We start from the raw sequence: 22,161 nt of genomic DNA, 5'->3' as shown, positions 1-22,161 counted from the left end.
AACAGTCTGGATGATTGACTGATCTGGCCTTGTAACACTAATGAAAACGGACTTGCTGTGCTGGTACTGCAAACGGCTGAAAGCAAGGGGAAACTACGGCCGTAATTTTTCCTGAGGGCATGCAGCTTTACTGTATGGTTAAATGATGGCGTCCTCTTGGGTAAAATATTCCGGAAGTAAAATAGTCCCCCATTCGGATCTCCAGGTGGGGACTACTCAAGAGGATGTCGTTATCAGGAGAAAGAAAACTGGCGTTCTACGGATCGGAGCGTGGAATGTCAGATCCCTTAATCGTGCATGTAGATTAGAAAATTTGAAAAGGGAAATGGATAGGTTAAAGCTAGATTTAGTGGGAATTAGTGAAGTTCGGTGGCAGGAGGAACAAGACTTCTGGTCAGGTGACTAAAGGGTTATAAACACAAAATCAAATAGGAGTAATGCAGGAGTAGGTTTAATAATGAGCAACAAAATAGGAGTGTGGGTAAGCTACTACAAACAGCATAGTGAACGCATTATTTTGGGCAAGATAGATGCGAAGCCCACGCCTACTACAATAGTACAAGTTTATATGCCAACTAGCTCTGCAGATAACAAAGAAATTGAAGAAAGGTATGATTAAACAGAAGAAATAATTCAGATTGTGAAGGGAGACGAAAATTTAATAGTCATGGGTGACTGGAATTAGGCAGTAGGAAAATGGAGAGAAGGAAACGTAGTAGGTGATTATGGATTGGGGGTAAGAAATGAAAGAGGAAGCCGCCTGGTAGAATTTTGCGTAGAGCACAACTTAATCATAGCTAACACTTGGATCAAGAATCATGAAAGAAGGTTGTATACATGGAAGAAGCTTGGAGATGCTGACAGGTTTCAGATAGGTTATATAATGGTAAGACAGAGATTTAGGAACCAGGTTTTTAATTGTAAGACATTTCCAGGGGCAGATGTAGATTCTGACCACAATCTATTGATTATGACCCGTAGATTAAAACTGAAGAAACTACAAAAAGGCGGGAATTTAAGGAGATGGGACCTGGATAAACTGACTAAACCAGAGGTTGTACAGAGTTTCACGGAGGGCATAAGGGAACAATTTACAGGAATGGGGGAAAGAAATACAGTACAAGAATGGGTAGCTTTGAGGGATGAAGTAGTGAAGGCAGCAGAGGATAAAGTAGGTAAAAAGACGAGGGCTGGTAGAAATCCTTGGGAAACAGAATAAATACTGAATTTAATTGATGAAAGGAGAAAATATAAAAATGCAGCAAATGAAGCAGGCAAAAAGGAATACAAACGTCTCAAAAATGAGATCGACAGGAAGTGCAAAATGGCTAAGCAGGCATGGCTTGAGGACTAATGTAAGGATGTAGAGGCTTATCTCACTAGGAGTAAGATAGCCTACAGGAATATTAGAAACCTTCAGAGAAAACAGAACCACTTGTATGAATATCAAAAGCTCATATGGATACCCAGTTCTAAGCAAAGAAGGGAAAGCAGAAAGGTGGAAGGAGTATATAGAGGGTCTATACAAGGGCAATGTACCTGAGGACAATATTATGGAAATGGAAGAGGATGTAGATGAAGATGAAATGGAGACATAATACTCCGTGAAGAGTTTGACAGAGCACTGAAAGAGCTGAGTTGAAACAAGGCCCCGGGAGTAGACATTCCATTACAACTACTGACAGCCTTGGGAGAGCCAGTCCTGACCAAACTCTACCATCTGGTGAGCAAGTTGTATGAAACAGGCGAAATTCCCTCAGACTTCAAGAAGAATATAATAACTCCAACCCCAAAGAAAGCAGGTGTTGACAAATGTGAAAATTACCGAACTATCAGTTTAATAAGTCATGGCTGCAAAATACTAACGCGGAATCTTTAGAGACGAAAGGAAAAACTAGTAGAAGCCGACCTCGGGGAAGATCAGTTTGGATTCCGTAGAAAAGTTGGAACACGTGAGGCAATACTGACCCTATGACATATCTTAGAAGCTAGATTAAGGAAAGGCAAACCTACGTTTCTAGCATTTGTAGACTTAGAGAAAGCTTTTGACAATGTTGACTGGAATACTCTTTCAAATTCTGAAGGTGACAGGGGTAAAATACAGGGAGCGAAAGGCTATTTACAATTTGTACAGAAATCAGATGGCTGTTAGAAGAGTCGAGGGACATGAAAGAGAAGCAGTGATTGGGAAGGGACTGACACAGGGTTGTAGCCTCTCCCTGATGTTATTCAATCTGTATATTGAGCAAGCAGTAAAGGAAACAAAAAAATTTGGAGTGGGTATTAAAATCCATGGAGAAGAAATAAAAACTTTGAGGTTTGCCGATGACATTGTAATTCTGTCAGAGACAGCAAAGGACTTGGAAGAGCAGTTGAATGGAATGGATAGTGTCTTGAAAGGAGGGTATAAGATGAACATCAACAAAAGCAAACCGAGGATAATGGAATGTAGTCGAATTAAATCGGGTGATGCTGAGGGAATTAGATTAGTAAATGAAACACTTGAAGTAGTAAAGGAGTTTTGCTATTTGGGGAGCAAAATAACTGATGGTCGAAGTAGAGAGGATATAAAATGTAGACTGGCAATGGCAAGGAAAGCGTTTCTGAAGAAGAGAAATTTGCTAACATTGAGTGTAGATTTGTGTCAGGAAGACGATAAATAGTTTGGACAAGAAGAGAATAGAACCTTCGAAATGTGGTGCTACAGAAGAATGCTGAAGTTTAGATGGGTAGATCACATAACTAATGAGGAAGTATTGAATGGGATTGGGGAGAAGAGAAGTTTGTGGCAGAACTTGACTAGAAGAAGGGATCGGTTGGTAGGACATGTGTTGAGGCATCAAGGGATCACCAATCTAGTACAGGAGGGCAGCGTGGAGGGTAAAAATCATAGAGGGAGACCAAGAGATGAATACACTAGCCGGCCGAAGTGGCCGTGCGGTTCTAGGCGCTGCAGTCTGGAACCGCGAGACCGCTACGGTCGCAGGTTCGATTCCTGCCTCGGGCATGGATGTGTGTGATGTCCTTAGATTAGTTAGGTTTAACTAGTTCTAAGTTCTAGGGGAGTAATGACCTCAGAAGTTGAGTCCCATAGTGCTCAGAGCCATTTGAACCATTTTGAATGCACTAAGCAGATTCAGAAGGATGTAGGTTGCAGTGGGTAGTGAGAGATGAAGAAACTTGCACAGGATAGAGTAGCATGGAGATCTGCGCCAAACCAGTGTCAGGACTGAAGACCACAACCACAAACAATGGCCCCCAGTTCGTGTCCTTAGTTTGAAGCGTTCTGTGCTGCTAATGGCATTCGCCATCTGACCTCAGTCCCGTTCCACCCCCAGCTGAACGGCGACGCTGAACGCTTTGTGTGTACGTTTAAGTCACAGATGAGCAAGTTGCGCACCGTGCACTGTCGCGAGCGCGTGCTTTGGATTTTCCTTGTTAATATCGCTCCCAGCCGCGCGGCACCCGTTCCCCAGCGGAATTGCTACACGGCCGCACCCATCAGCCGCTCATGCAGCTATTGCACCCACCGCCGCTGCTTCGCCTCGTTCTTGTTTGGCGACGCATGATTTAGTGTTCTGTGGCGTTTTCTCTGGCAGGCAGCGCTGGGAGCAGGGGCGCATTCTTCGCCAGCTTGGCCGCACCTTATTTGTCCTTTCTGGTCCCTCTGGTACTGTCAAGCGACACCGGAACCAGATTCGTTTGTGCCGTCCTCGGTTTTCTGGTTGTTTTCCGGCAGAATTGGAGGCTTCGTGGCTTCCGCCAACTCAGCCAACAACTCCACCGACGGCGCCTCCGCCGCGGGCGCGCCTGCCGTCGTCGCCACTGCCGTGACGGTCACCTGCGCCGGACGGACGCCTCACTGCCGCCACGGCCCCACCTCCGGCTGCCGTCGTGTTCCTCTGCAGTGCCAGAACCGATGGACGCTGAGGCTGCCGTCACGCCGCCGCCGCCGTCGCTCATGGAGGTCGCTGCTCCGCCTCGTCATCCGAGCATACCCAGTGGCGGTGCGCGGCCTGGGCAGGTTTTCCACGGGGCGTTTTCCTCGCCCCTCGCTAGCAATTCGGGGTCGCAGGTGGACAGCGCGTCCCGGCAGTTCCACTGTCCGCGTCTGGGTCCCTCCACCTCCCTGTCGGAAGCCAAACTCAACGATGGTGCGTCGTTTCAGGGGGAGGGATGTCGTATCGACAGCAATGACGCCACGGCTTAGATGCAAGTTCTTAAGTTGGCACTGAGACTCAAACGACAGCGCCCTCTAGATGGCACTGTGAAGCTCTGAGTGTCGCTCAGGATTCAGCCCATTTGATTCCGAGGAGATGACCTAGCAACATTGTTTCTATTTCACAATGGATGAACCACTACTTTACGCAATGTTAAGTAAAGGTGATTTTAGTTCACATTGCAGTGCCGAGAGTTCTACCTCACCTGCTCCTCTTAGCTTCCTACCTTCGGCTTACCTTTCCAGTTTTCAGGAACAGACCCACACGCCGCCTTCCAGGCGGCATACAAAATTAGTCATATTACATCATGCTCAGACAGAGATACCGAAATCAGATTCTGGATTTTAAGGCGTACACAGGAGCAGATATAAGATCACAATTTAGTAGTGATGAAGAGTAGGCTAAAGTTTAAGAGATTAGTCAGGAACTTTCAATAGGCAAAAAAGTGGGATACGGAAGTACTAAGTAATGACGAGATAAGCTATAGATACAGCTATAAAGAACAGTCCAGTAGGCAGTTTAGTGGAAGAGCAATGGACATCTCTAAAAAGGGCAGTCACAGAAGCTGAAAAGAAAACATAGGCACATAGAAGATAACTGTGAAGAACAGAAGAAATACTTTAGGTGATCGATGAAAAAAGAAAGCACAAAAAATCTTCAGGGAAATTCAGGAATACAGAAGTACAAGCCACTGAAGACTGAAATAAACAGGAAGTGCAGGGAAGGTAAGACCAACTGGCTCCATGAAAAATGTGAATCGAAAGACATGATGGTCGGGTCAGAAGGACTGAATCAGCATTTCTTGTTGTTGTCTTCAGTGCTGAGACTGGTTTGATGCAGCTCTCCATGCTACTCTATTCTGTGCAGGCTTCATCTCCCAGTACTTACTGCAACCTACATCCTTCTGAATCTGCTTAGTGTATTCATCTCTTCGTCTCCCTTTGCGATTTTTACTCTCTACGCTGCCCTCCAATGCTAAATTTGTGATCCCTTGATGCCTCAGAACATGTCCTACCAACCGGTCCCTTCTTGTCAAGTTGTGCCACAAACTCCTCTTCTCCCCAATTCTATTCAATACCTCCTCATTAGTTATGTGATGTACCCATCTAATCTTCAGCATTCTTATGTAGCATAACATTTCGAAGGTTCTATTCTCTCCTTGTCTACACTATTTATCGTCCATGTTTCAATTCCATACATGGCTACACTTCATACAAATACTTTCAGAAACGACTTCCTGACACTTAATACTATACTCGATGTTAACAAATTTCTCCTCTTCTGAAATGCTTTCCTTGCCATTGCCAGTCTACATTTTATATCTTCTCTACTTCGACCATCATCAGTTATTTTGCTCCCCAAATAGCAAAACTGCTTTACTACTTTGTGTCTCATTTCCTAATCTAATTCCCTCAGCATCACCCGACTTAATTCGACTACATTCCATTATCCTTGTTTTGCTTTTGTTGTTCATCCTAAATCCTCCTTTCAATACAGTCTATTCCGTTCAGCTGCTCTTCCAGTCCTTTGCTGTCTCTGACAGAATTACATGTCATTGGCAAACCTCAAAGTTTTTATTTCTTCTCCATGGATTTTAATACCTACTCCGAATTTTTCTTTTGTTTCCTTTACTGCTTGCTCAATATACAGATTGAATAACATCGGGGAGAGGCTACAACCCTCTCACTCCCTTCCCAACCACTGCTTCCCTTTCATGTCCCTCGACTCTTATAACTGCCATCTGGTTTCTGTACAAATTGTAAATAGCCTTTCGCTCCCTGTATTTTACCCCTGCCACCTTTAGAATTTGAAATAGCAGTATATAGGGAGAGGACATTAAGAGAGCAATCGAAATGCCATTGTTAAATGCGGAGGATCGAGCGATTACGTGGAAAGAGAACATTGAAGGCCTCTATGAGGGGGGAAAATTTGTCTGATGTGATAGAAGAAGAAACAGGAGTCGAAATAGAAGAGATAGGGGATTCAGTATTGTAATCAGAATTTAAGAAGCTTTGGAGGACTTAAGATCAAATAAGGCAGGAGGGATCGATAACATTCCTTCAGAATTTTTAAAATCATTAAGGAAAGTGGCAACGAAACGACTATTCACTTTGGTGTGTAGATTGTATGAGCTGGCGATATACCGTCTGACTTTCGGAAACATATCATCCACACAATTCGAAGACTACTAGAGCTAACAAGTGCAAGAATTATCGCAGAATCAGCTTAACAGCTCATTCACCCACGTTACTGACAAGAATAACATGCATTAGCATAGAAAAGAAAATAGAGAATGTGTTAGATGACGACCAATTTTGCTTTAGGAAAGGTAAGGGCACCAGAGAGGTAATTCTGCGTTTGATAATGGAAGGTACACTGAAGAAAAAGACATGTTCATAGGATTTGTCGACATGGAATAAGCGTTCGACATTGTAAAATGGTGCAAGATGTTCGAAATTCTGAGAAAAATAAGGATAAGCTATAGGGAGGGACGGGTAATATACAATGTTTACAAGAAACAAGAGGGAGTAACAAGAGTGGACGACCAAGAACGAAATGTTCGGATTAAAAACGGTCAATGAAAGGGATGTAATATTTCGCACCTACTGTTCAATTTGTACATAGAAGAAGCAGTGATGGAAATAAAAGACATGTTTAGAATAAAGGTTCAGGAGTGGAATTAAAATTCATGGTGAAAGAGTATCAATGATACGATTAACTGATGGCATTGCTATGCTGAGTCAAAACAAGGAAGACTTACATGATCTGCTGAATAGAATGGACAGTCTAATGAGTACCGCATATGGATTGAGAGTAAATCGAAAAAAGACAAAAGTAATGAGAAGTAGCAGAAATGAGACCAGCGATAAACTTAACATCAGTATTGATAGTTACGAAGTGGATGAAGTTAAGGAATTGTGATACCCAGGCAGCAAAATAACGAATGACGGGCTGAGCAAGGAGGACGTCAAAAGCAGACTAGCACTGGCAAAAAGAGCAATTCTGGTCCGGCAATATACAGTTCTCCTATATATTTTCTTGTCTAAGATTCTTAGCAAGAATATAAATTTTCAACCTTACTATAACGCACTGGTCGTTTACCTGAAGCTTACTAAGTCACATTCACATGAACTTGTAGATCTTGTTTTCTGCAACTCTTTGAATCCGCTTTATAGCGGGCTACTCCCGTGGTAGGCAGCATATGTTTATTAGTGATCATGTTTTTAGTTTATTGGTATTCTTTACGCTACTTTTACACTTAGGACAATCAAGCATTTGGTCCTTCCTCATAATGCCAGTAGCTTTTTAGACCCAAAGTGACACATTCCCCAATTCATTTGTGGGAATTCGGTATGTCTTGACTACACCTGATGAGTGTGATTCGTACCTGGTTAGTTTATCAGCGTGTCAGTGTTGTCCTTCTCCATACAGTTTAGGGAGTCCGTTACGATGTTTTTACTAGAGATCAGTTTTGGTATTCGTGGAGGTAGATGATGGTATTCGCTTTATGGGCTTCATCTTCGACATACTCATTTACCTTTCATTTTTTCCGTACCCACGTTCCCTAACGCGACACAACTTATGTCTTAGTATTTAGATGGTTTGGCTTCTATAGGTAGGTCGTGTTAGGATTGCCTTGTACTCGCAGTGACATTGTATGAAGTGGTCGGCTGTGAACTTACAGCACTCGCCTTGCTTAAGTAGGATTTGACTTTCTTGTTTATTTGTTTCACTGTGGTAAAGCCGACCTGTTAAGTGATATAAATGAAATCAATCATATCTTTTATTCCAATTTACTGTACAACCTAGGCCACAAGATTGTTGTGAATATTCCTAGTGTTCGCTATGCATGCTATTTTCTCTTAATATGTGACTGCCGTTGTTTTGCGTCAAGTTATTTTTGATGCTGTTACTACTTGTCGTGGCTGTAAATATGCATAGTATGTAATTCATACCTTACTGTTGTGACCTTTTACTTTAAATGAAGATTGGTACTCATGTACACTAGGCGATTCCTCATCTAGAAGAATTTTATAGGATTTTATTATTTTAAAAAAAGAAAGAAATAGGACGAGCTTTGGTTCTACGGAGCTCTTGATTGTATGCTGCCTAGTGCTGATCTTTTTAATGAATTTGCATGTTCCCTAGTAAATCTGTGATGTAAAATGATTTTATGACTAACCAGGTGTGCCCATTTGTTTTAGTTTATTTTGGTGGATGTACACTCAGATTTGATTAGCGCTAATACTTCCATCATTTTTAAGTTTTAGCGGTATTACGATTACCTGTCACTTGTAAACTTGATTTGTACACCCTTGTTACTACATGTATACATCTATATTATGCAGGGGCCTGAAGATGGCAAAAGGAATTGTCACAACTGGTTGCGTTCGAAATAAAATAAAGTATGCGGCTGTTGGTAAAGTTGATTGAATTGAAATTGTCTACACTGATATTTTTAAGTAGAGCATCTAAATTATCGGCGATAAAAGCTCGAAACATCTCACCTACTAGAGAATCTATGAAGCTGTGTGGGCAGATGGTTTCATCCCAAGGACTCCTCACCACTCATTAACGAACATATCCCATTGGCGATCGACGTAATGTACCCACCCAGGATGTTCTGTAGTCCAGTACCGCGTATTATGACGGCTGACCGCGCCTTAATTTGTGACCGTGGGTTCATCGGAGAACAGAACACTATGTAAGGCGTCTGGAGTGAAATTAATCATGGCCCATGCGCAGAATGTAACTCTTCAATTGCAATCATGTAACCTCTGTGTCCAGTAACAGGTAGTACAGGTGAAAGTTCCGACCGTGCACTGTTGCCAAACATATGTAGGGCTGATACCAGTGACCGCAGCAACTTCTCGTTAGGTGACAATGGAATCGTGATTTGTTGCAACTAAAAATAAGACTTCCAAATCCTTACTTCCTGCTGGCATTCGTCTATTACCGCCGCGATTTCTCAAACTACTTGTTTCTCAAAGTCGTTCAGCACGTAAGAACGTAATGGCTGATGGAGCTCTTCCGCCGGAAAACATAATGGCTTAAGGCACGGCTGTTACATTGGCGTCGCGTCGCCATTCACCGAAAATTAGTATCGTGACGAAGTACTCGTTGTATGCCATGTTTATTCCACATTATTATCCATGACAAGTCCGCAGCTCGTGGTCTTGCGGTAGCGTTCTCGCTTCCCGCACGCGGGGTCCCTGGTTCGATTCCCGGCGGGGTCAGGGATTTTCTCTGCCTCGTGATGACTGGGTATTGTGTGTTCATCATTCCATTATCATTGACGGACGCAAGTCGCCCAAGTGGCGTCAACTAAAAAGAACTGGCAATACGGCGGCCGAACTTCCCCGCATGGGGCTTCCCGGCCAACAATGCCATACGACCATTTCATTTCATCCATGGCAACAGAAGGTTGTGCGTTCCGACGTGCCTCGTATGCCGAAGTGTAACCGGGCATGACTTCAAACAGCCTATCAAGGAAGCTTGTACTTCCGTGACAACAGTATACGCAGCACATTGCAACCACATCTAAAAATTTGAACGTTTCTCAAAAATGTTCAAATGTGTGTGAAATCTTATGGGACTTAACTGCTAAGCTTACACACTACTTAACCTAAATTATTTTAAGGCGACACACACACACACACACACACACACACACACACACACACACACATGCCCGAGGGAGGACTCGAACCTCCGCCGGGATCAGCCGCACAGTCCATGACTGCAGCGCCCAAGATCGCTCGGCTAATCCCGCGCGGCTGAACGTTTCTAGCTCCCTCATTAAAACTGATAGAAATTTGATTTAAATGTTCCACATTTGGTTGAATACAACAGTTACATGATAGAAAAAAGTAATGCTCTATTTAAATTCGCTGCTGTAACTCTGAAAAATAACCAAATAAACCGTGACCTTAATTCCGCATATATCACTAACGTTTCTTACATTCATCCAGCTTTACAAATGTTTGTTTCACCTATCATTTGTAAGTTACACAGAAAAAACATCGTATCCGAAAGGTCTGGTGTATGTGATGCATGTGTGAACAACAGCGCATACACGAGTGCAAAAGCGTCCTACTATTGAAGGCGATTGCGGGAGGATTTGTAAGTCGGTAAGCCGGCTGACGCCGAAGTGATTGCTCCAAGAGAGGGGCTATTAGTCTAGAAGAAAAGGGAGGGCAGGGAAATCCGTTGTTTTCCTTAGCGCTCTTCTTTTTCTATCGCTGCTGGATTCGCCGGCGTGCGAACCAATTACAGTATAGCGCAGCCATGTTATTGTCAACACACCGTGTCGTAGTGTGCGTCCCTCTTTTTTTCCCATCCTTTACCCTCTCCCTGCCGTATACAGACTACTGACGACCCCTGGACAGGAAAATACTTAGCAAACAGCTGGTCGTGTAATTAATGAAACCTGCTGGAACGGATAGGTTCAAAAAAATGGTTCAAATGGCTCTGAGCACTATGGGACTCAACTGCTGAGGTCATTAGTCCCCTAGAACTTAGAACTAGTTAAACCGAACTAACCTAAGGACATCACAAACATCCACGCCCGAGGCAGGACTCGAACCTGCGACCGTAGCGGTCTTGCGGTTCCAGACTGCAGCGCCTTTAACCGCACGGCCACTTCGGCCGGCGAACGGATAGGTCCTGGCTATGACAGCTCCCACAGCTGCTATTTGATCACACTACCGCTGAAAAGACACTCTGCATCTAACCCTGTCCCTCCGCTCCCCCCCCCCCCCCCCTCCTTGCAGTGCGTGTGTTTAAGATGTTTTCCATAGTCTTTCCTGTGCCCGTTTTGCGTAATCACTGCAGTCTACTTTACTCCACTAATTGTGGTCATGCTTCGGTGTGACATGATGGTGCGTCCTATCAATGGGAACCTTCTTTTAATCAAGACGAGCCATAAAGTTACGTTTGACCCACTTTGATTCAATTCCTCTTCATTACTTATCCAATTCACCCTTCAAATATTCAAAATTATTCTCTAGCATTACACCTTAGAAGCTCTTCACTCTTTTTGTTTGTACTGTTTATTGTTCAAGTCGTACAAACAAGCCGGCCGGGGTGGCCGAGCGGTTCTAGGCGCTACAGTCTGGAACCGCGCGACTGCTACGGTCGCAGGTTCGAATCCTGTCCCGGGCATGGATGTGTGTGTTGTGTCCTTAGGTTAGTTAGGTTTAAGTAGTTCTAAGTTCTAGGGGACTGATGACCTCAGAAGTTAAGTCCCATAGTGCTGTGTCATCTGAACCATCTTACAATTTCAGCAAAGATATCTGAACACCTAAATTTATGTCAGATATTAATAAATTTCTCTCTTTCAGGAACACTGTTCATGGTATCAGCAGTCCACATTTTATATCTTCTGAATTTCGGCTATCGTCGTTAGTTTACTGCCCAAATAGCAACTCACCTACTACTTCTAGTGTTACTTCCTAGTTTAACTTCTTCACTATCGCCACATTTAATGTGAATACACCCCATTAACCTTCTGCCACATTTCCATCTACATGGTTACTCTGCAATTCACACTTAAGTGCCTGGCACTGGGTTCATCGAACCATTTTCATATTACTTCACTACCATTCCATTCTCGAATGGCGCGTGGGAAAAAGAACACCTAAATCTTTCCGTTCGAGCTCTGATTTCTCTAATTTTATTATGATGATCATTTCTCCCTACGTAGGTGGGTGTCAAAATATTTTCGGAAGAGAAAGTTGCTGATTGAAATTTCGTAAATAGATCTCGCCACAAAGAAAACCGCCTTTGTTTCAGTGACTGCCACCTCAGCTTGCGTATCATATCAGTGACAGTCTCACCCCTATTGTGCGATAACACGAAACGAGCTGCCCTTCTTTGCACTTTTTCGATGTCCTCCGTCAATCCTACCTGGTAAGGATCCCACACGGCGCACCAATATTCCAGCAGAGGACGGACAAGTGTAATGTAGGCTGTCGCTTTAGTGGGTTTGTCGCATCTTCTAAGCGTTCTGCCAACAAAGCGCAGTCTTTGTTTCGCCTTTCCAACAATATTATCTATGTGGTCTTTCCAATTTAAGTTGCTCGTAATTGTAATTCCTAGGTACTTAGTCGAATTAACAGCCCTTAGATTTGTGCGATTTATCGTACACCCAAAATTTATCCGATTTCTTTTAGTACCCATGTGGATGACCTCGCACTGTTTAGTGACAATTGCCATTTTTCGCACTATACAGAAATTCTCTCTAGATCATTTTGTCATTGGAATTGATCGCCTGATGATTTTACTAGACAGTAATTACAGCATCGTCAGCAAACAATCTAAGGGAGCTGATCAGATTATCACCTATATCATTTATGTAACTCAGGAACAGCAGAGAGCCTATGACACTACCTTGCGGAACGCTAGTTTGGTAGTAAACTTGGAGGCAGCCTGAAAGTTAAATTGTTGTTACTCAGTACTTTTCCACAACGAATACGAGCTGTGCTTCTGATTAAACAGTCCAGTGGCCTAAAATCAATTAAACTGTGATAACAATTTACCTCTGGAACGCTTACAACTTCCTGAAAACTTCCTTGATGAATCAATGGAACGTAAATGCCTTTCTGAAAATTAAACTTCTGTGATCGTTCCTGTGTGGGGACTGGAAGTAAATACGTGGCCCTTTTGACACATTGCGGAGGCTGATCGGCAGTGAGATACTGAAACAGTATCAGTTTTTCAGGGCACCAATGGGACGATGGGCGGTAATTCGAGACAGCTGTAAACCGGTGAACAAGAGGGAAGGCGGCAGAGGGCGCCTCGTTTTCCGCTAATATTCCCGGCGGGCCTCCTGTTAGCAGGGGAGCGGGACACGGAATGCAATAAGGCGCGAGCAAACAGGCGCCGCCAGGTGGCGGCAGAGTTCTCGCCGTCTGTAAACAAGCGGCCGCCATATTGCTACCTCCGGCGCTGTTTGCGCTGCTCTCGGCGCGCAACGGTGGTGCCAGGCGACTCCAGGAGACGTCTGGCTAGGTCTCCCCGTAGGTCTACCCAGCTGACTGGTCTAGGCCCCTCTGACCCCATTCATATCTAGGTCGCAACCCCCGACACATTTCCTGCCAGCCACGACTCCTGCTTTCCCATAATCGGAAGTGGTCTGTATCAGACAAACGACAATGACAAATGACAGTGCACCAGTCTCAGTTGTGAGAGTAAAGTCAGAAAGTGTTTGCTGACCCTGGATCACTGTTTCTCGATTTCAAGAAAGCTTTCAATACATTTCTGCACCATCGCTATTAAAAAAAAATTAAATAAAAAATAAAAAATCAGGAACATTGAAAATAGCACCCCAAGAGAGGAGCATTGGATCGAAATGTGATTTATTGGACATAATGATACAGATGAAAGATTCAATTAATACTGAAATCAAGAAAAGGGAACAAATACAATGAGTACACGTAGACAAATACAGTGCAACATCAATAATCCATTGGATCACCTTATACTGCAATACATGCCACAACACTGTCTGACATCGAGTTGACTAGATGCCTGTTGTCCTGAGGCACATTAGTTCACATATCTTGAACACCCACCTCCAAACCATGTACGGAGTGACACAGCGTCATCTAGTGTTTCAGCTGGTCCCAAAGATACTCTATGGGAGATCCGGAAGACAGGCTGGTCATGGAAGAGTTGGAACACGGCGTAGGAAATACTGAGCAACTCGAGCTGTATACCGAAGAGCATCATCTTCCCGGAAAAGTGCCCCTGGTAGACCATGTAGGAAAAGTTCCACATGAAGTCGAAGAACGTCATCAACATAACGCTGGCCTGTCAAGGTTCCATGTGCCACAGTTAGAGGGGACCAACTATCGTAGGCTGTGGGATCCTATAAGATTACGCCAGCTCTGCGGGCAGTGCGGCATGCAACAGCGTGGGTGGAACTGCACCGTTCATCAGGCTGCCTCTACGACCGTATGCGGTTATCATCCATTCCCAAGAGGAATTGGATTTCATCACCAAACATAATGTTTTGACAATCTGTAGCACTACACATCGATCTGACTTGGCATCATTGTAGGCCGAGCGGTTCTAGGCGCTACAGTCTGGAACCGCGCGACATCTACGGTCGCAGGTTCGAATCCTGCCTCGGGCATGGGTGTGTGTGATGCCCTTAGGTTAGTTAGGTTTAAGTAGTTCTAAGTTCTAGGGGACAGATGACCTTAGAAGTGAAGTCCCATAGTGCTCAGCCATTTGAACCATTTTTGGCATCACTGTAGACGAAGTTCCTGATGTCGAGTTGTTAACAGCAGTAAACGATAATGGCACTTGGATGAAAATTCCCATCCACGATGTGCCTGGAAATGGCTTGTAGAACAGGTGGGACCTATACTTCTGCTTGTATCTTGTAGCGAGTTACTGTAGAATGCCCGATCGCTCTGTACACGATCCTTCGATCCTCCCGCCTCGTCGTCTACCTGGTCGCTATGGACACGATACGTCGCACGTGGGTGCCACCTCGTGTCCACTGCTCCCACCATGGTCTGACGGAACACTCCGAACGATCGACCTGGTGAGCCACATGGTCTGTCGAACAGCCTGCCGATTTCATACTGATGATGATTGTCTCTCAAACTGGCTTAACTGTGAGGAATGTCGTCTAATACATCCACTTGGCAGTCTAACATACTAAGGTTCTCCTCGAATTGAGATGTGATTGTCACGGGTACAGTCTTGTCCACTGCGCTCCATTTAAATGGGGTCCCCTGCACGGTTGTAGCACTACTGCAGGGTCTGTGGATATGTGCACTGACACGAAACTTGGATCATTTGTATATCGGATCTCTATGTACTTATCTGCAAACTTTCGCCTTGGTATCGTTCTTCCCTCTGGGTGCGCTATTTTCATTGTTCCTGAGAGTACCTACAATCCAAAACAAATAAGCAAGTGCATTAAATACTTCGTATCGAAAATACCTCAGTGCGTCATTCTTAACCCTTTGTGAACCAAGGAACCAAACTGAGCATTAAAAAAAATTATTTAGTATAATTACATTACAAATTATACAGGGTGTTTCAAAAATGACCGGTATATTTGAAACGGCAATAAAAACTAAATGAGCAGTGATAGAAATACACCATTTGTTGCAATATGCTTGGAACAACAGTACATTTTCAGGCAGACAAACTTTCGAAATTACAGTAGTTACAATTTTCAACAACAGATGGTGCTGCAAGTGACGTGAAAGATATAGAAGACAACGCAGTCTGTGGGTGCGCCATTCTGTACGTCGTCTTTCTGCTGTAAGCGTGTGCTGTTCACAACGTGCAAGTGTGCTGTAGACAACATGGTTTATTCCTTAGAACAGAGGATTTTTCTGGTGTTGGAATTCCACCGCCTAGAACACAGTGTTGTTGCAACAAGACGAAGTTTTCAACGGAGGTTTAATGTAACCAAAGGACCGAAAAGCGATACAATAAAGGATCTGTTTGAAAAATTTCAACGGACTGGGAACGTGACGGATGAACGTGCTGGAAAGGTAGGGCGACCGCGTACGGCAACCACAGAGGGCAACGCGCAGCTAGTGCAGCAAGTGATCCAACAGTGGCCCCGGGTTTCCGTTCGCCGTGTTGCAGCTGCGGTCCAAATGACGCCAACGTCCACGTATCGTCTCATGCGCCAGAGTTTACACCTCCATCCATACAAAATTCAAACACGGCAACCCCTCAGCGCCGCTACCATTGCTGCACGAGAGACATTCGCTAACGACATAGTGCACAGGATTGATGATGGTGATATGCATGTGGGCAGCATTTGGTTTACTGACGAAGCTTGTTTTTACCTGGACGGCTTCGTCAATAAACAGAACTGGCGCATATGGGGAACCGAAAAGCCCCATGTTGCAGTCCCATCGTCCCTGCATCCTCAAAAAGTACGGGTCTGGGCCACCATTTCTTCCAAAGGAATCATTGGCCCATTTTTCAGATCCGAAACGATTACTGCATCACGCTATCTGGACATTCTTCGTGAATTTGTGGCGGTACAAACTCCCTTAGACGACACTGCGAACACCTCGTGGTTTATGCAAGATGGCGCCCGGCCACATCGCACGGCCGACGTCTTTAATTTCCTGAATGAATATTTCGATGATCGTGTGATTGCTTTGGGCTATCCGAAACATACAGGAGGCGGCGTGGATTGGCCTCCCTATTCGCCAGACATGAACCCCTGTGACTTCTTTCTGTGGGGACACTTGAAAGACCAGGTGTACCGCCAGAATCCAGAAACAATTGAACAGATGAAGCAGTACATCTCATCTGCATGTGAAGCCATTCCGCCAGACACGTTGTCAAAGGTTTCGGGTAATTTCATTCAGAGACTACGCCATATTATTGCTACGCATGGTGGATATGTGGAAAATATCGTACTATAGAGTTTCCCAGACCGCAGCGCCATCTGTTGTTGAAAATTGTAACTACTGTAATTTCGAAAGTTTGTCTGCCTGAAAATGTACTGTTGTCCTAAGCATATTGCAACAAACGTTGTATTTCTATCGCTGCTCGTTTAGTTTTTATTGCCGTTTCAAATATACCGGTCATTTTTGAACACCCTGTATATAAAACTACACTACTGTCCATTAAAATTGCTACACCACGAAGATGACGTGCTACAGACGCGAAATTTAACCGCCAGGAAGAAGATGCTGTGATATGCAAATGATTAGCTTTTCAGAGCGTTCACACAAGGTTGGCGCCGGTGGCGACACCTACAACGTGCTGACATGAGGAGAGTTTCCAACAGATTTCTCATACACAAACAGCAGTTGACCGGCGTTGCCTGGTGAAACGTTGTTATGATGCCTCGTGTAAGGAGGAGAAATGCGTACCATTACGTTTCCGACTTTGATAAAGGACGGATTGTAGCCTATCGCGATTGCGATTTATCGTATCGCGACATTGATGCTGCGTTGGTCGAGATCCAATGACTGTTAGCAGAATATGGAATCGTTGGGTTCAGGAGGGTAATACGGCACGCCGAGCTGGATCCCAACGGCCTCGTATCACTAGCAGTCGAGATGACAGGCATCTTATTCGCATGGCTGTACGGATCGTGCAGCCCTCGATCCCTGACTCGGGAAAGTTTGCAAGACAACAATCATCTGCACGAACAGTTTGACGACGTTTGCAGTAGCATGGACTACCAGCTCGTAGACCATGGCTGCGGTTAACCTTGACGCTGCATCACAGACAGGAGCGCCTGCGATGGTGTACTCAACGACGAACCTGGGTGCACGAATGGCAAAACGTCATTTTTTCGGATGAATCCAGGTTCTGTTTACAGCATCATGATGGTCGCATCCGTGTTGGGCGACATCGCGGTGAACGCACATTGGAAGCGTGTATTCGTCATCGCCTTATTGGCGTATCACCCGGCGTGATGGTATGGGGCGCCATTGGTTACACGTCTCGGTCACCTCTTGTTCTCATTGACGGCACTTTGAAAAGTGGACGTTACATTTCAGCTGTTTTACTACCCGTGGCTCTACCGTTCATTCGATCCCTGCGAAACCCTACATTTCAGCAGGATAATGCACGACCGCATGTTGCATTTCCTGTACGGGCCTTTCTGGATACAGAAAATGTTCGACTGCTGCCCTGACCAGCACATTCTCCAGATCTCTCACCAATTGAAAACGTCTGGTCAACGGTCGCCGACCAACTGGCTCGTCACAATACGGCATCACTACTCTTGATGAACTGTGGTATCGTGTTGAAGCTTCATGGGCGGCTGTACCTGTACACGCCATCCAACCTATGTCTGACTCAATGCTCAGGCGTATCAAGGCTGTTATTACGGCCAGAGGTGGTTGTTCTGGGTACTGAGTTCTTAGGATCTATGCACCCAAATTGCGTGAAAATGTCATCACATGTCAGTTCTAGTATAATATATTTGCCCAATGAAAACCCGTTTATCATCTGCATTTTTTCTTGGTGTAGCAATTTTAATGTTCAAATGTGTGTGAAATCTTATGGGACTTAACTGCTAAGGTCATCAGTCCCTAAGCTTACACACTATTTAACCTAAATTATCCTAAGGACAAACGCACATTCCCATGCCCAAGGGAGGATCGAACCTCCGCCGGGACCAGCCGCACAGTCCATGACGTTCCATGTTATAACTGCATCTGACAATCCTAGTGATACAGTTCTGTAACGAACACACACATTTTTAGGCTATTCCCGCGCGGCAGCAATTTTAATGGCCAGTAGTGTAACATACAGGGTGTTTGGGGAGGAAAGGTCAATATTGTCACGGAGAAGAAAGTGTAATTAGATGAATTATAAAAACTAACTTCACTTAACGAAGGTTTATTCAGCACTTGCACATACAAGAGCGCGGAGCGAACTACCTCCGGCCAGAACACATATGGTATATATACAGTAACAGAACATTCCAGTACAATGATTCTAGACATTTGTGGATACTTCTAGAATGTACTCGAACTGAGTATAGAAATTAAAATTTCACAGTTCAGGTGAATTCTGAACTCACGATCCTCCCTGCCACATTCTAGTATCATAACCGCTACACTACAATTACTGTGCTACTCAGCTTCTCCTGCGACATCTCTCCCTCCTTAAGAGAACAACGTCTCGGTGTTACGTCCTCCTAGTTCGGGAACGATTCATCGGTCCTGCATACTCAGATTCCCGATGACTGATGTTCGCCCTGGCGGTGATCTTCTTAGAACTTCCCTCGCCGCTACGCTCTTTGTCACCTTTCCGCTTGTTGCCTGTCGCTGGCGCTTCTAATTTACCCTGGGTTGCAGGATCGTTATAGGGCTTCGTTCGAAGGACGTGGATCGTATGTCTGATCTTTCGTCGTCTTGTCAGGATCGAAATCTTCAACTTCATGAGTAACATCAGACAACTGTCTTACAACCTTGTAAGGTCCAAAGTAGCGCCTGAGGAGCTTCTCAGAGAGACCAACCTTCCGAACAGGAGTGAAAATCCAGACGAGGTCACTAGGCTGGTAGACAATAGAGTGGAGGCTCGCCTCATACCTTCGGCGATCGTTTTCTTGAGCCTGCAGCCTGCGGAGTCGAGCTAACTGCCGAGCTTCCTCAGCTCTGGTTAAAATCCTGCCGATGTCGTCGTCCACGTCATCAGGATGTAACGGAAACACAGTGTCCATCGTCGTAGTCGCCTCACGCTCATGCACCAGGAAAAACGGCGTAAATCCTGTGGTGTCCTGTTTGGCAGTGTTGTAGGCAAACGTCACGAAAGGCAGCACCTCATCCCAGTTGCTTTGCTCAACACTGAAGCACATTGATAGCATGTCGGCCAAGGTCTTATAAGCCCGTTAGTTTGCGGATGGTAGGCAGTCATCATGTGATAAGTAATGTTGCACCGACGGTTTATCTCTGTCACAAGATTCGATTGAAAAGCTTTCCGTCGACCCGTAATTAACGACCTTTGGGCACCGTGTTTTAATGCAATGTCATTCACGATGAATTTGGCTACCTCGAATGCTTCAGCTGTTTTCACGGCTTTTGTAATGGCATAGCGTGAGAGATAATCAGTGCAAGCAATAATCCATCTATTGCCACTACCAGACATTGGAAATCCTCCGAGGAGGTCAATCTCAACACGCTGGAAAGGCCCTTCGGCTGGTGAAATTAGTATGAGTCGACTGGGTGGTTTCTGAGGAACTGCCTTTCTCCTCTGGCACTCCCGACAGTGCGACACATAGTGACGGGCGCTCCTAAATAAACCTGGCCAACAAAATCTCTTGCGGATCCTATCGTATGTCTTCATAAATCGTAAATATCCGGCCTCAGGTGTCATAGAATTTCTGTAGAACATCTAAGAACATGTGTTTAGGCATCACTGGTAGCAACTTTTTTCCACACGGATCGAAGTTTTTCTTGCAAAGTAATCCATTAACTACCTTAAATTGTGCTGTCACATCCTCTGACCGATTTAACCCAAGCATAATTTGAGGTATCTTGGCGTCCTTCTTCTGCTCAGCAGAGAGATCCTGGAGTGCAGTGAGATCTCACTTTTTTCTGGGTCTGGCGGCACACCTTCGTTTGACACAAGGCGTCCAAGTATTCTGATTTCTTTTGCTCCAAAGATCCACTTTCTTGGATTAAGTTTCTGTCCACCTTGTTGGAGACACTTAAGAACGGCCCTCAGTGTTTTTATGTGCCTATCAAATGTCTCTGAGAACACTATGTCATCTAAATTACAAAGACACATCGTCCACTTCAGGTGACTTAGAAGACTATCCGTCAGCCGTTCAGAAGTTGCTGGTGCATTATACATACTAAAAGGCATTACCTTAAACTCATACAGGGGTAATGAATGCAGTTTTCTCATGATCAGGCTGTTCTACTTAGATTTGCCAGTATCCCAAGTACATGTTTGTGGTTGAGAAAAACGTAGTCCCCTTCAGACAATCTAGTGTATAGTCCATTCTTGGAAGAGCGTAAACGTCCTTCTTAGTTATCTTATTAAGCTTCCTGTAATCAACACAAAAGCGCCAACTGCCATCCTTCTTCCTGACGAGGAGACTGGTGACGACTATGGACTCTGCAAAGGCTGAATGATGCCATTCTTCATTTTCTCTACCTCGTCGCGAATTATTCGACGTTCCATTTCTGACAGTGTGCTCTCTGGCTTATTGATTGATGGTCTCCAGTGCTAATCCGGTGCTTCACCGTCGATTTGTCTAATTTGCTCTTAACCTGTGGAATGAAGCATTCAAAGAACTCTTGAAGAATGGCTAGTAGCTTCTCCTATTGTTCCTTAGTGAGATTTGGTGATAGTCGAGCTAGAAGATCTTGTCTCGTAGTGGTAGCGCTAATTTCACGCACAGACTAGGCATGGGAGGTCTCTATGACGCTCAACTGTTCGGCAGTTAACGGCTCAGCGTTTGCTACGCACATGGATCTTGGAAGGATCTGCGGTTCTCTGCGTCAGTTAACTATCCACAATTCACCGAATCCGTTCTTAAACGAGACGACAGAGGTTGGGATGACCAAGTCATTCGTCAGTGGTATGCTTCTCTTACATTCCACTACAAGGTCCAGGGGTTGATGCGTGGCATGACACATGAGTTACCTTTCTAGCGCTGACTGCTTCATCCAGCACACAGTCTCCACACACTTGGATGGGCATCTTCCTGTCCACAGTATCTCATCTTGTCTAGCATAATCTTTGAGCGACCACAATCTATAATTGCCTGACAAGCTTTCAAAAAGTCCCATACGATAATGACGTCATGACTACACTTTTGTAAGACGATGTGTGTACGGCCACTTACACCCACACAAATGACACATCTTCCTGTAGGTTTTACATATTTTCCCATTAGCCACTTTCAGCAGAGACGTTTTGTAATCGACGAATACAGTTTTCTGCAACTGGAGAAGGTACTTCTCCGAAATGACTGAATATGTTGCGCCAGAGTCCACAAGAGCTTGGGCTGGTCGGCCATCCATCTGGATGTCGACGTAGTTTCCTATCATCAACGGCGGAGGATTTTTCTCTTTGGCGGCCTCATCTTCAAGGAAGGTCGCAGCCTTCAGTTTCCAGGGTTGTGGCTGCTGAGTGATCGGTTGGAGCTTCTAAACGGCAGTGGAGACCTTGATCGGCGTGTTGGGGAGCGTCCTCTCCAGCGGCTAGCTTGCAGCGATGATGACATACGTCGTCCTGCACCCACATCTCCTTGTTCATCTTCGTCGTCCTGGAGTTGGCATCGGTTAAGATTGGTCTGCTGTCTTCTGGCATGGGCGTCATCAAATATCCGCCACCATTCTCGATAACAGTGCACCACATGTCCCGGTCATCCGCAGTGGAAACATACTGGTTGGTTATCCTGGGTCCTCCGAACGTCAGTCTTCCTTGGTGCCCAAACTGGTTCCTCATGCGGCATTGTGGGAACATAACTTCA

Source organism: Schistocerca piceifrons, chromosome 4 (assembly GCF_021461385.2).
Source record: "Schistocerca piceifrons isolate TAMUIC-IGC-003096 chromosome 4, iqSchPice1.1, whole genome shotgun sequence".
NCBI lineage: Eukaryota > Metazoa > Arthropoda > Insecta > Orthoptera > Acrididae > Schistocerca > Schistocerca piceifrons.
This window is presented reverse-complemented; position numbering follows the sequence as displayed.